The sequence below is a fragment of the Mixophyes fleayi genome, chromosome 12 (assembly GCF_038048845.1).
Source record: "Mixophyes fleayi isolate aMixFle1 chromosome 12, aMixFle1.hap1, whole genome shotgun sequence".
NCBI classification, from domain to species: Eukaryota; Metazoa; Chordata; class Amphibia; order Anura; family Limnodynastidae; genus Mixophyes; species Mixophyes fleayi.
The window spans coordinates 813,616-825,881 of NC_134413.1; positions in this window are offsets into that span (position 1 = coordinate 813,616).

Below are 12,266 nucleotides of genomic sequence, written 5' to 3' on the forward strand. Positions count from 1 at the left end.
TTTAATTAGATTAGAGTATAATTTTTATAAGACTCATGGGCATAAGGTAGACTGGCAATGAGCTGGTTAATGTTCCTCGAGGCCAGTGTTCCAAACTGTTGGGGAGATATAGTCAAGTTATGTTTGACTGTCAACTAGTACAGAATAAACTGAACCAGACTTAACTAAGGGGCAACCTTGACAAAATCGGGTATGAGTACAAGAGTTGGCTCATGACACCCGAGTAGCAGGGCACTTGGGAGTGTGTAAGACTCATATATGCATAATTTCTTCAGGCCAGGAATCAACCGTTAGGCATTACCTAGCCCTGAAATTATGTGGATCAGGTTTGGGGTATATCCCACCCACACTACTCTGTACCATCCTCAGGCTAACAGACTTTGTTAGCAGTTCAACAGAACTCTCAAGCGATTGTAGCAGGCATACATTTAATCAGAGGGGGAGACTGGGAGAAGTCCTTGGAGCAGCTGCTGTTTGCGGATTGCAAAGTGCTGCATGACTTCACTGGTTTCTCTACCTTTGTTACTGTATGGACGAGAGTCAGTGGACCTCTAGACTTAATCCCTGAGTTAATTAAGACCTGGGAATGGACTTTTTATCAACCTGATGTTCCTGTCTTGGAGTATGTGGAGTTGGTCCCAAAGTGTTAGTCATGATCAGAAAGAGGTGAATGAGATGCCGGAATTGGTAGTTATTGTGCCCTACAATAGCCCATGGGCAGCTGGGGTCGTGTTAGTGCCCAAGTAGAATGGCAGCACACGGTTTTGTGTGGCCAGTGGGAAGTTGCATGAAGTGACGGTGACGGATGCTTATCCTGTGCTTCACACAGAAGGGTTAATGGACCTGCTGGAACCAGCTCGTTATTTGTCCACCTTGGACCTTACTAAGGGATATTGTGCTGTATTTTGAACAGAGTTGGAGGAGGGAAGATTCAACCAGAACCAGCAAACATTGAGGCTATAATAAAATGGCCTAAACTCCCCAACCAAAAGCAGGTGCAGGCTTTTCCTTGGCCAATATTACAAAAAGATAATTTCTCACCACCGCATTTTTGCCAAACCATTGACTGATTTAACATACAAAAAGTACAGTAGACAACTGGACAGGACTTATGACTGTGAAAGGGTCTTTAGTTAACTAAAGGACTAACTTTCCGGTCCCTTAGTGCTAGTAGCCCCAGACATCCCGAGCCAGTTCATCATTCATACAGATTCCTCGGGTCATGGACTGGGAGCTGGGCTGAGCCAGGTAGGGATGTTGGTTGGGGACATTCTATGGCAGACCTCTCCTGCAAGCTACCGGCCCGGGAGATGGCTTATGCCACAATTAAGAATGAGTGCAATTATATAATGTTATTTCCCATTGAAAAGGTTCTGAGCATGGAAATGCAGAGGGTTTGCCAAAAACAGAAGATCAAGATCCAGCAAGTTGAGCCATAAAGAAATCCTGACCCTGTATTAAACCAGGGGATGATTGTGAAGGAATACCATGAGACGGCTATGTAGATTATTTTCTTTAGGCATGTATAGTATAGATAGATAAGTTAGTCATTGGCAATGGACATTATTATTATTATTATTATTATCATTTATTTGTTAGGCGCCACAAGGTTTCCGCAGCGCCGTACATAATATTACATTAGTGACATTAGTGTTTAATTACGTCAAGTACGTCAAGTATTAGTTGTATTAGTTAAGTTAGATTAGAGTATAGTTTCTATAAGGGTTGAGGGCATGAGCTAGACTGGCAATCAGCTGGTTAATGTTTCTTGGGGCTGTGTACCAATCTGTTGGGGATATATAGTTTAAGGTTAAGGTATACAGCATGAGACCCCAGATCTTAACTAACTAAAATAACTGATAAACAAACAGTTATTTTAGTTAGTTAAGATGTGGGGTCTCATGCTGTATACCGCTGATCTGCTGACCTCAAAATAAACTCGTGTTGTGCCATAATCCTGGTGTCAGCCGAGATATCAAAGTACCCATATACTCACAGAGTGGAAGGGCCACTTAGTTCTAGACTTATGAATAGAGGTATCAGTGCTAAGGATCTGTTAGTCGTACGCAAATCCTGGGTGCAACAAGATATGAAGGAGAAGTGTAAGAGAGCGGTAAGTGAGATGGGAACAAAAATGGATTTATTATAACTGCTGTGCTGGTTGTGGCTATAGCAAATATTCATGGTGCTGTATATAATGTTGTTGTAAACATAATAATCCTTTTCAGGAGCATAATACATACAGCAATAAAAGGTACAGGTAAAATGGATTATGCTGAAAATTAAACAAAATGCATTGCATGTCGGTCATCACACAGAGATGATACTCTGTAAAGGGTCCCATAGACAACAAGGTTCATCTGGTTGTGATTTTGAGTGGGTGTTGGTTAGTCTGTTCTTTGCCAGTGTGCCCTCAATAGTTTATGTAGAAAACAGGAAAGGTTTTATTTCCATGCAGTAAAAGCAATATTCACTTCCATAGATGCAGAATGGTGACAGCACTTATAGTCTCTCCTGGCTGTGTGCAGGTCTGTATGACAAGACGGCAAGTTTACCCCAGTGCTTGCTTGTGATCCCACAAGTAGTGTTGCTAAATGAGGCGTGAAGGGAATGGGACCCTCTTAGGTGTAAAAAAGGCTTTTGTAATTGCCCTCTGTAGAATATCATAAGTTACATGTCTGTATCATGTTTCATCAGTATATGACAGAATTTCTCCGGGTTCAGTCAGGGCCATCTTAACAACATTATGGGCCCCCGGGCAAAGCAGTGCATCGGGGCCTCTAGATATAGATATATAGATGTATACAAATACAGATATAGATATAGATATATAGAGATAGAGATAGATAGATGTACTTGCTCAGTGACCCTTAAAGGTTTTTTTTTTTTTTTTGCAGGATTATTTATTCTCATTAAGAGCCCTGCCTATGGGGCCCCCTTGCCAGTGGGGCCCCCGGGCAGCTGCCCATCGTGCCCAATGGAAAAGATGGCCCTGGGTTCAGTTGCATTCTGTGTGTGTGTGTCTATGTATTTATAGGCTGGTGTGGGATAATGAATTAATGTAAATCCCTACACTGGTTCCCTGTATCCTCCAGAAGCCAATTTAAAGTCGTCACCCCCACCTAAAAAGCTCTCAACATCCCTCTCCTTACCTCTTACCTGTGCCTTGTCTGATTCCACCTCTCACTCCCACCTAGAAGACTTTTCCTGTGCCCCTTCCCACTTCTGGAAGTCTCTCCTACGCTCAATCAGCCTTCACATCTTTAAGCGCTATCTGTAAACCCATCACTTTATTAAAGCTTACCCAACTACACCCTCACACCATCCTACCTATAAAAAAGCCACACATCATCATCATAATCATTTAGTTATATAGCACCACTAATTCTGCAGCGCTGTACAGAGAACTCACATCAGTTCCTGCCCAATTGGAGCTTACAGTCTAAATTCCCTAACATACATACATACATACACACACACACACACAGACTAGGGTCAATTTATTAGCAGCCAATTAACCTACCAGTGTGTTTTTGGAATGTGGGAGGAACCGGACCACCGGGAGGAAACCCACGCAAACATGGGGAGTATATACAAACTCCACGCAATTAAGGCTATGGTCGGGATTCAAACTCATGACCCCGGTGCTCTGCGGCAGAAGTGCAAACCCCTAAGCCATCTTCTATAATTGGGTCATTCATCTATAGTTAAATGTCTGATTAGAACTAAAAGAGATTTGGATGGCAAATAAAAGTAAAATTTTAATCCATGAAACTACAATTTCCCTAGAATCGATGATAAATGTTAAACATTGCCAGACTGCTACTGCTTTCACTAGGTCAGTGGGGAAAGACTTGGAGCAGATAAGTGCTATTTGCAAGCTTAAGGTTTTAGAATCACTTTGTTCTCCTGAATTGTGATATGTAAATGACAGTTTGACATGGGGGGGACTCGTAAAATTGAAGTCTGCAGCACACACAGAGGATTCTGATGCCAGGTGGCCGAGATCTACAGAATCACTACTGCTTGTCCTGTGCAAAGCGACAGCTCTGCTAGGCGATAGCAAGGTTAAGATCTCTTCCAGACTGTCTTTATCTACAGGTCCTCACCACTGACCACAGAGAACAGACCTTTCCCATTTCAATAAGCCTTCTGGTATTCAGTGGTCATCAAGAATTAGATGGGAGTCCTAGATGGATGATCAAAGAGAAGTGAAAGAGACCGAAATACAATAGCAGGATCAGGAGATTAAGCAGCTTCCGCTCACAAGGAGACAGTAATGTGCAGCAATTTATAGCGCCTACATTTCCAGATTGATCATGGGACATAGGTGCAACCCATTACATAATTAGTTGCCACAGCAAGATGGTGATATGGGATAAAGGTTAAGCTGTGGGGACTCATTTTAATGCAGAGTCCACATGAATTGCAATAGGAATCCAGTCCCCTAGATTGAGGCCTGATCACCGTACTAGGGAGCTGGCAGTGTAAGAAGGGTCTTATCCCACCCACAGTTTTATGCATAACATTCTCTTTCTCTCCAGCTACATCTCGGCTTTACCCTCTTGTGATCACTCTCATCAAGAGAATTGCTATGGCAACACCTATGTGGTGCATCTTTCGGAAGCGATCTCGCACGCTGGTTGTGTAGCCGGCCCCATATAACAGGTCCATCATCGTGTAATTCTTCTAGAGGATTAAACATGACCTTTGAACTAAGAAGTCTACACTAAAAAGTTCATGTCTACCTTAGCTAAAAAAAACAACTGAACATAGTGCGGTATTAGCAATTTGAAAATCTTTTAATATTTGGAAAGTCAAAAATCCCATCTCAGGGTTTACATGTTTAAAATGTTTAAAGCTATGAACACTCCGGACGTGTTGATCAGGGACCCTTGCAATGCATTGGGGTGCTAGAGGTCAGATGTCACGTTTTCCACTGCCATGATGTGACATAGTGGCGTCCGTTTCTTTGCTATATATGCCATCTCGAACAAGGCTTGGGCAAAATACTGGTCCTATAGTAATATTGTGGCAATAGAGAGCAATGGGAAGGCAGTACATCTTACTTTTTATTATCTCTGTATTATAGGTATCGCTCTGTTTTGGCTCCTTCCTCTCCTCCACCATCTTGTACCTTGCTTTGGTGTCTAGTCGAGGAGTGGGCTAGAAGATTGCTCTACACAACTGCTCACACAGCGCAGGTCAATGTGGACAGAAGGAACATGTGTGGAGCGCTGGTGACAGCATCAGTATGAGGCACAGACACTGTCTTCTACCCTCCACATCAGTTAGTTTGTGGACAGAAGAAGACTAGGACCAGCCAACTTCCTCATCACATCACTTCATCCTGCACAACGCAGGGAGGCCACACAGCTCATCCAATCAGATGAGAAGGGGGTGCGGTGCAATATGCCCCATGTACTCTACCTCCTTCCTCTGCAGCTCCAGCTGTGAAGGTAGCCATTTAAAGGATGTAGATTATCCAGTGAGTGGGCCTGTGTGGGGAGGTGTGGCTCGTCAAACGCTCTCTGTGTTGCGTACAGGCTCGTCGAACGCTCTCTGTGTTCATGTCCTGAGAGTTATTTACTATTTTTGTTACTTTTTTTGTTTTGTTTTACGAAATGAGCAAACGTTTTCTTGATTGTCCATATGAGCTGATCTTTAACACTTAGGACTGATGTATACATTTTTGTTTGGGACATTCACCAGGCGATCCCGGCCATAATGACTTGAGAACTACTTCCCCCAGCATCTATGTTTTTGCATTTTACATGTTTGTATCTGTTGAGACTCTGCAATACTTTGTGTTAAAGGATTGGCTATGATCAAGTGACCTTTGAGATTGCTCCACGTGCGAAAGCATCTAGAAAGCTTGATGTCTTACTGGGACAAGTCTGATATTTTTTCTATATGGCCCAAGACCGCAGTCATAGGCCATCCACGCTGCTTGGGAGTCATGTGATACAATCGTACAGGCTGATCATCTGACAACTAGATCTCCGCTCTGGTGGCCTCCCGCTTGCGTGGCCAATTCAATCACAAGTGCTCAGGCCGAACAATCAGACCTGCATCCTGCATGTTTGTCACCAGCATTAGAACATAGGTACTTCCTGTGTCACGGTGCATGTGTGCTCCATTGGGGTGGGGAGGGAGGGGGGGGGGGGGTGAGTAGTCTGATAGGATTGGTCCTTCTCCATACACTTTCCTTGTGCACTCAAGAATGTGACAAAACCGAGCATTACCCTGTAAATGTGCCAGATACCTGAGAAGTTCTGGGTTAGATGCGACACAGTGTGTGCAGATATGGATGTGGGCCGCACGGTGGCCTAGTGGTTAGCACTTCTGCCTCACAGCGCTGGGGTCATGAGTTCAATTCCCGACCATGGCCTTATCTGTGTGGAGTTTGTATGTTCTCCCTGTGTTTGCGTGGGTTTCCTCCGGGGGCTCCGGTTTCCTCCCACACTCCAAAAAACATACTAGTAGGTTAATTGGCTGCTATAAAAATTGACCCTAGCCTCTCTCTGTCCGTCTGTGTGTGTGTGTGTGTGTGTGTGTGTGCGTGTATGTTAGGGAATTTAGACTGTAAGCTCCAATGGGGCAGGGACTGATGTGAATGAGTTCTCTGTACAGCGCTGCGGAATCAGTGGCGCTATATAAATAAATGGTGATGATGATGATGATGATGTGAATGATTCCAGTGCCTCTAGATATGGCCCATGTGGGTATCGCTTGTTGTCAGGGCACACCAGGCAAGGGAAATCCTCCTGGTCTGGTATTGACATGAGAGGACAACACTAATAGTATAAAATGGCACAATAGGTTTGTCTAGTACCGCTCAACATGTCATGATTTTAGGATTACCATGTGCAATAATGTTGGGTAATTACGAAGCCAGTCAATGACATTAATTCACCTGTGCATGAAAAAAATAAATTCTCTAAACATGACCTGTGAGGGGTGGTAGACAAGACTTCAGTGTCTGTAGAGAATGTGAAGCTGGTGATGGTGGCATCACTGCGTCCAGCTCTGCTTTGTGGATTTGATCCAATTCGACAAGGAGTAGGTAGAAGAGGCAGCTGCCTTGGGTACAGCTAAGCTTTGGCAAGCCATGAGTACAATCATTAGTTTCCTTCTTTGTAGTATCAGCCGGTGGACCGTATCTTTAATGTAAAGTCTATTCTGGCCATCAGCACCAAGATGGAACACGCAGGCGGAGAAAATATTACTCCCGGCAGCATTGCCTTGTTGTGACCATGTCATTATACCGTGTCTGTGTGTGGGGTCTAGTGGAATAGATACAGACCTTGTTCCACCACTTAAATTAAACAGGTTTCTGTATATGTGGTGGGGTGCGACCAGTCATTGTTCTTATACCAGTTTACAAATAAAGAAGGCAAATATTGCTATGGGTTACATCACCTTTTTTATTCCTGTGCACCAGTTTTCATAAATGCCCGCTAGCATGAATAGTACGTGTATGTATATCTGTTTAGTGGGATGTGTATCCTTTCTATCGCTGTGTGATGGTAACAGTTGTGTGTGTGTGTTATGACACATGGTGAGTGCCTGCAGTCTGTTACCCCTGCACCTGTACCTTGTGTAGGCTGTGACCTGAAACTCCTGCAGCTCCACACCTCTCCTTATGGGTTCTAAATCTTCTTTTTTGAATAAATGAATGAATTTTTTCTGGCTCGTTCCACATCCTGTAAGATTTAGTGTGGCAGATGTTCTGCCTTCTAACTTGCCTGGGATGCACGGACGTCTGTTTTTGTTCTCAAACACGATCCTTGGCAGCCTCTTTAACATAAGGTTATAAAAAGAGTAAACTCAGCCTGTGGTTAAAAGTACAAAAAAAAAAAAAAGGTTTTAGTGCAATGAGCTAGTACGGTGGATAGGTTATTGAGATGACCCAGGGTGCCCTGTTACACAAATGATGATAATCTAGGGGCACTCTGTCTAGAATAACAGTTGTGGCTTTTCCATCGCTCTGTGTGATCTTGGACAAAACCCCTAAATCTCCGTCCCCCAGTGACCATCTTGTAATTGGGTGATAATGATATCTTTGTTCATTTCTCTCTCCTGGAACCGTGCAGAATAGAACTTCAGCAAAATCTTCTGCCCAAAACCATAGAGTTCACAGGGTCAGGCGTTGTACTGTATTCTGCAGATGGAAATTTCCAGTGTTGTCTGTGGCTGCTCCTTGCTGTTTGATTTTTGTATGATCAGGAAAGACTTATATGAACACCAGGTCCCCTTTAGGTCTATTATATGTCTTGGTTCTAACATCCATGTTCATTATATGCTACATTCCCCGTATGCCGGAGAAAGAGCTGACGTATCTGTGACCACATATCCACTTATTACTCTGATCTTATACACCAACTATATCTATACCTGTCCACTGACACGTTCATTCAAGCTGTGGTCATTGCCATACTCCTTTCTAATTGCCCCAAGCCTATTATTTTCCATGCCTTTCCTTCCCTTATCTGAATGCAGCTATGAGACCGGAGCAGAAACAAAGATTGCTGATGGAGGACTGCAGGACACCCATGGTGTGTCCAAACACCTAAGGTGGGAGGTGTGTATTGATTGCAGTTCCTAATTGGATGGTTCCAATCCAGTCAGGTACCACATTCAGTACACGCCTCCTATACATAGAAGTTTGAATTTCATGCCCACAGCAAGATCCAGCAGCAAACTGTCTGCTGTTCCTCACTAATGGCGCAGTCCCTGGGCTTCAACTAACCTATAGTAAATACGACCTCCACACTCCCTCAGTATGCACGTGCTGCGTTTCCGGGGTGTCCTGCTTTTTATTGAGTGAGATGGATAATACAACGCATTGCTCGCACCGTTTCAGCCTAACTACCCTAGACTTCTGTTGACATGCAGTGGAAGGAGTGAGGTTAATATGGTGCATACAAGCCATTTGCCATCATCTTTGGGTGCCGTCTATCATTTTGACTAAAAGCTTTAACTGCATCAGAAGTAAAATGCTGTTGTTTTAGCCGACGTATATGTAGTCTTAGTCTCTCTAAAACTGAGTAAATTCCCCAGCCATATCCACTTCAAATATCCCCACAGTCTCCATCACAGTCAGTGGCCCCATCACCAGACCCGTGGCCTACTTCCCTGCCAAACTCTGTGGTAGTGAAGGCTCTATTTTTGGAGCAGCGTTGCATTATATGTAATAACTGAATTTTTATATATGGCGCTGATCTGCTTCAAAAAATGATTCCCCATAGTCTGCAGTAGTTATAGGGACAGAAACCGGAATACAGTTGTATATATTAAAGTTTGGGTATGTTTCACAGAATTTCTAAGTGAAAAGAAGGCCGCTATTCTCTCCTGCTCCCTGGCTGCGTCCCGGATGTCGTCATGACAACCGGGACGTCACTTTCGGTTCTCATCTCGGCCATCACCATGCAACGGCCAGGATGCTCTTCATTTCACCATCGTGATCCGGCCAGCTGGGCAGCTAGGCGTGTGCGCACTCTAATCATTATGAAATTTTTGATCACTGCCAGCTGGGATGATTAAGGGCACTTGTGTAGCACCAAGCTGATTGGTGCAGGTTTACATATAAGGCTTAGCCTCCCTGCCGGTTATAGCGTCCTGTGTATCCACATTTGCTCACCAGCTTCCCTGTTCCTGTGTACTCCTGTATCCTGATTGATAGCCTGTTGTGACCATTTGCTTCACTTTGGATTCTGCTTGAACTTCAGTGCCCGTTGACCTTTGCAGCTATTTGTACTATCCGTATATGCAGCCTGCCCTGACCGTTTGGCTGTCACTGTCACAAGCCGCGGCGGTTCCCAGCCGCCATAATCCTCTCTTCCGCGTCTCGGCCGTCACTATGACGACCGGGACGTCACTTCTGGGTCTCGCCCCGCCCGGTGCCTAGGCAACGGTCGGGATGCTGCAGGTGATAGCGCCGCGTCCCGGCATTAGGTGCAGCCGGGCGCGCGCGCTAATGAGCTGAAGGGGCAGGTGTTTTAGTAGACAGCCCCTAGGGCTGATTGTTTGTTCCTTCCTATTGGCCAGTATTTCTTTATAAGGCAGGGAGGGTTTAACCTCCCTGCCGGTTATAGCTCAGTGCTCCTGTGCCTAGCCTGCTCCTGTGCCTCAGTGGTGTTTGCCTTTAGAACCTTGTCTTTCCGTGTATGACCCCTTGCCTGTTTACTGGATTCTGCCATCTTGCCTGTGTCCCTGATCTTTTGGTCTGTACCCCGGATTCTGCTGACCGGCTTGTGACCCCGACCCTTTGGAGTGTTTTTGACTATCCCTCTCTGCAAGTGACCCTTGACCTCGGCTCGTTCTCTAGAATCACGGGCTGCCATAACTCTCCGTTCCTGGGTTCCCCGCAAACCAGTACACATCTCACGACCCTCCGTTTGTCTGCAGCCAAGTCTGTCCCCACCACCAGGGGCAACAGTGAACACCAGACTTTCGGAGTAGACTCCGGGTTTTGTGGTACTGGCTGCTGGGGTCCCTAACATTATAACCGGCCAGTGAAACTGGAACACGCTTCACATGGATGAAAGCGGAACAAACCTTTCTCCAGCTCAGGTTTTGGCGGGCCAAATACAAACATTGTCTCAGATGATCCAGGGTCTGTCACATAGGTTGTCTGCGCAAGAGGAATCTGCCAGAACCTCACAAGCTCAGCATGCTCCCGTGTCCGGGGCGGTTGAACCCAAATTGAATCTGCCGGATCGGTTCTCCGGAGATAGAACCTTATTCCGCAACTTTAAGGAAAGTTGTAAATTGTATTTTCGGCCTCGGTCTTCAGGATCGGAACTCCAAAGGGTCGGCATTATTATATATCTCCTGCAGGGTGATCCGCAATCCTGGGCATTTAGCCTGGCGCCCACAAGTCCTACTCTCCAAACTGTGGATGCGTTCTTTGATGCCCTAGGACTCCAGTATGATGATCCTGATAGAGTAGCCTCGACTGAAACACACCTCAGGGCCCTGAAACAGGGTCGCCGCACGGCTGAGGAATACTGCGCGGAGTTCAGGCGCTGGTCCACAGACAGCGAGTGGAATGACCTGGCACTTCGTAGTCAATTCCGTTTGGGTCTTTCTGAACAAATAAAAGATTCTCTGGTGCAATATCCAGTACCAACTACACTGGAGAATCTCATGCAGCTGGTCATAAATATTGACCGCAGATTTAAAGAAAGGAAGGCCGAGAAGGACACCTCTTTTCCCTCGAGTTCTTTGTTTGTTCCCCCTGCTGTACCTTATGAAGCAGCTGAGCCCATGCAGCTGGGTGCGTACCGTTTCACTTCCGAAGAAAAAACCCGGAGACGTACCTTAGGCCTTTGTCTGTATTGTGGTAACAGGGGCCACCTCTTTCGTGCTTGTCCATACAAATCAGACAAGTCGGAAAAAGAGCAAGCCTAGAGAACATGGAAGAGGTTCGTCTAAGCTGACAAATCATATCTTCCAAAAATGCACTCCTGGTTCCAGCAGTCATCTCCTTTGGTGCACAACCTGCTCCTGTCTCTGACTTCCTAGATAGTGGCGCTACTGGAAACTTCCTGGATCTAGACCTGGCCCATTCCTTGGGGATACCCATCGTTAAGCCTGAATCACCCATCACTGTCTGTGGTTTGGATGGAGGTCCTCTACCAGGTGGGAAAGTGTGTTCTCAGACGCCACTATTACAACTCATCGTGGGGGCGCTACATTCCGAAGCCTTGTCTTTTTTTCCTTATTAGGTGCTCTACCCTTCCGGTGATCCTGGGACATCCTTAGCTACAGCTCCACAATCCGGTCATTGATTGGAACAAGGGAGACATCATCCACTGGAGTCCATCTTGTTCTTCGTCCTGTTTGGCTACGCCTGTTCGTTTGCTCCAGGTCTCTTTAGATCAGCTGCCGGCACCCTACCATGAGTTTCAAGATGTATTCTCTAAACAGGCAGCTGACACCTTACCTCCACATCGTGATTACGATTGTGCTATTGATCTTGTCCCTGACTCTAAACTTTCTAAGGGGAGACTGTATTCTTTCTCGATTCCGGAAACACAGGCCATGGAGGAGTACATTAAAGAAAATCTAAAAAAAGGCTTCATTAGACCCTCCAGATCCCCGATAGGAGCCGGGTTCTTCTTTGTGTCAAAAAAGGACGGATCTCTTTGACCCTGTATTGATTTTCGTGGGTTAAATAAGATCACTATCAGGAATACCTACCCACATCCACTCATTTCGGTCCTGTTTGATCAAGTGAGAAGCGCCTCAATATTCACCAA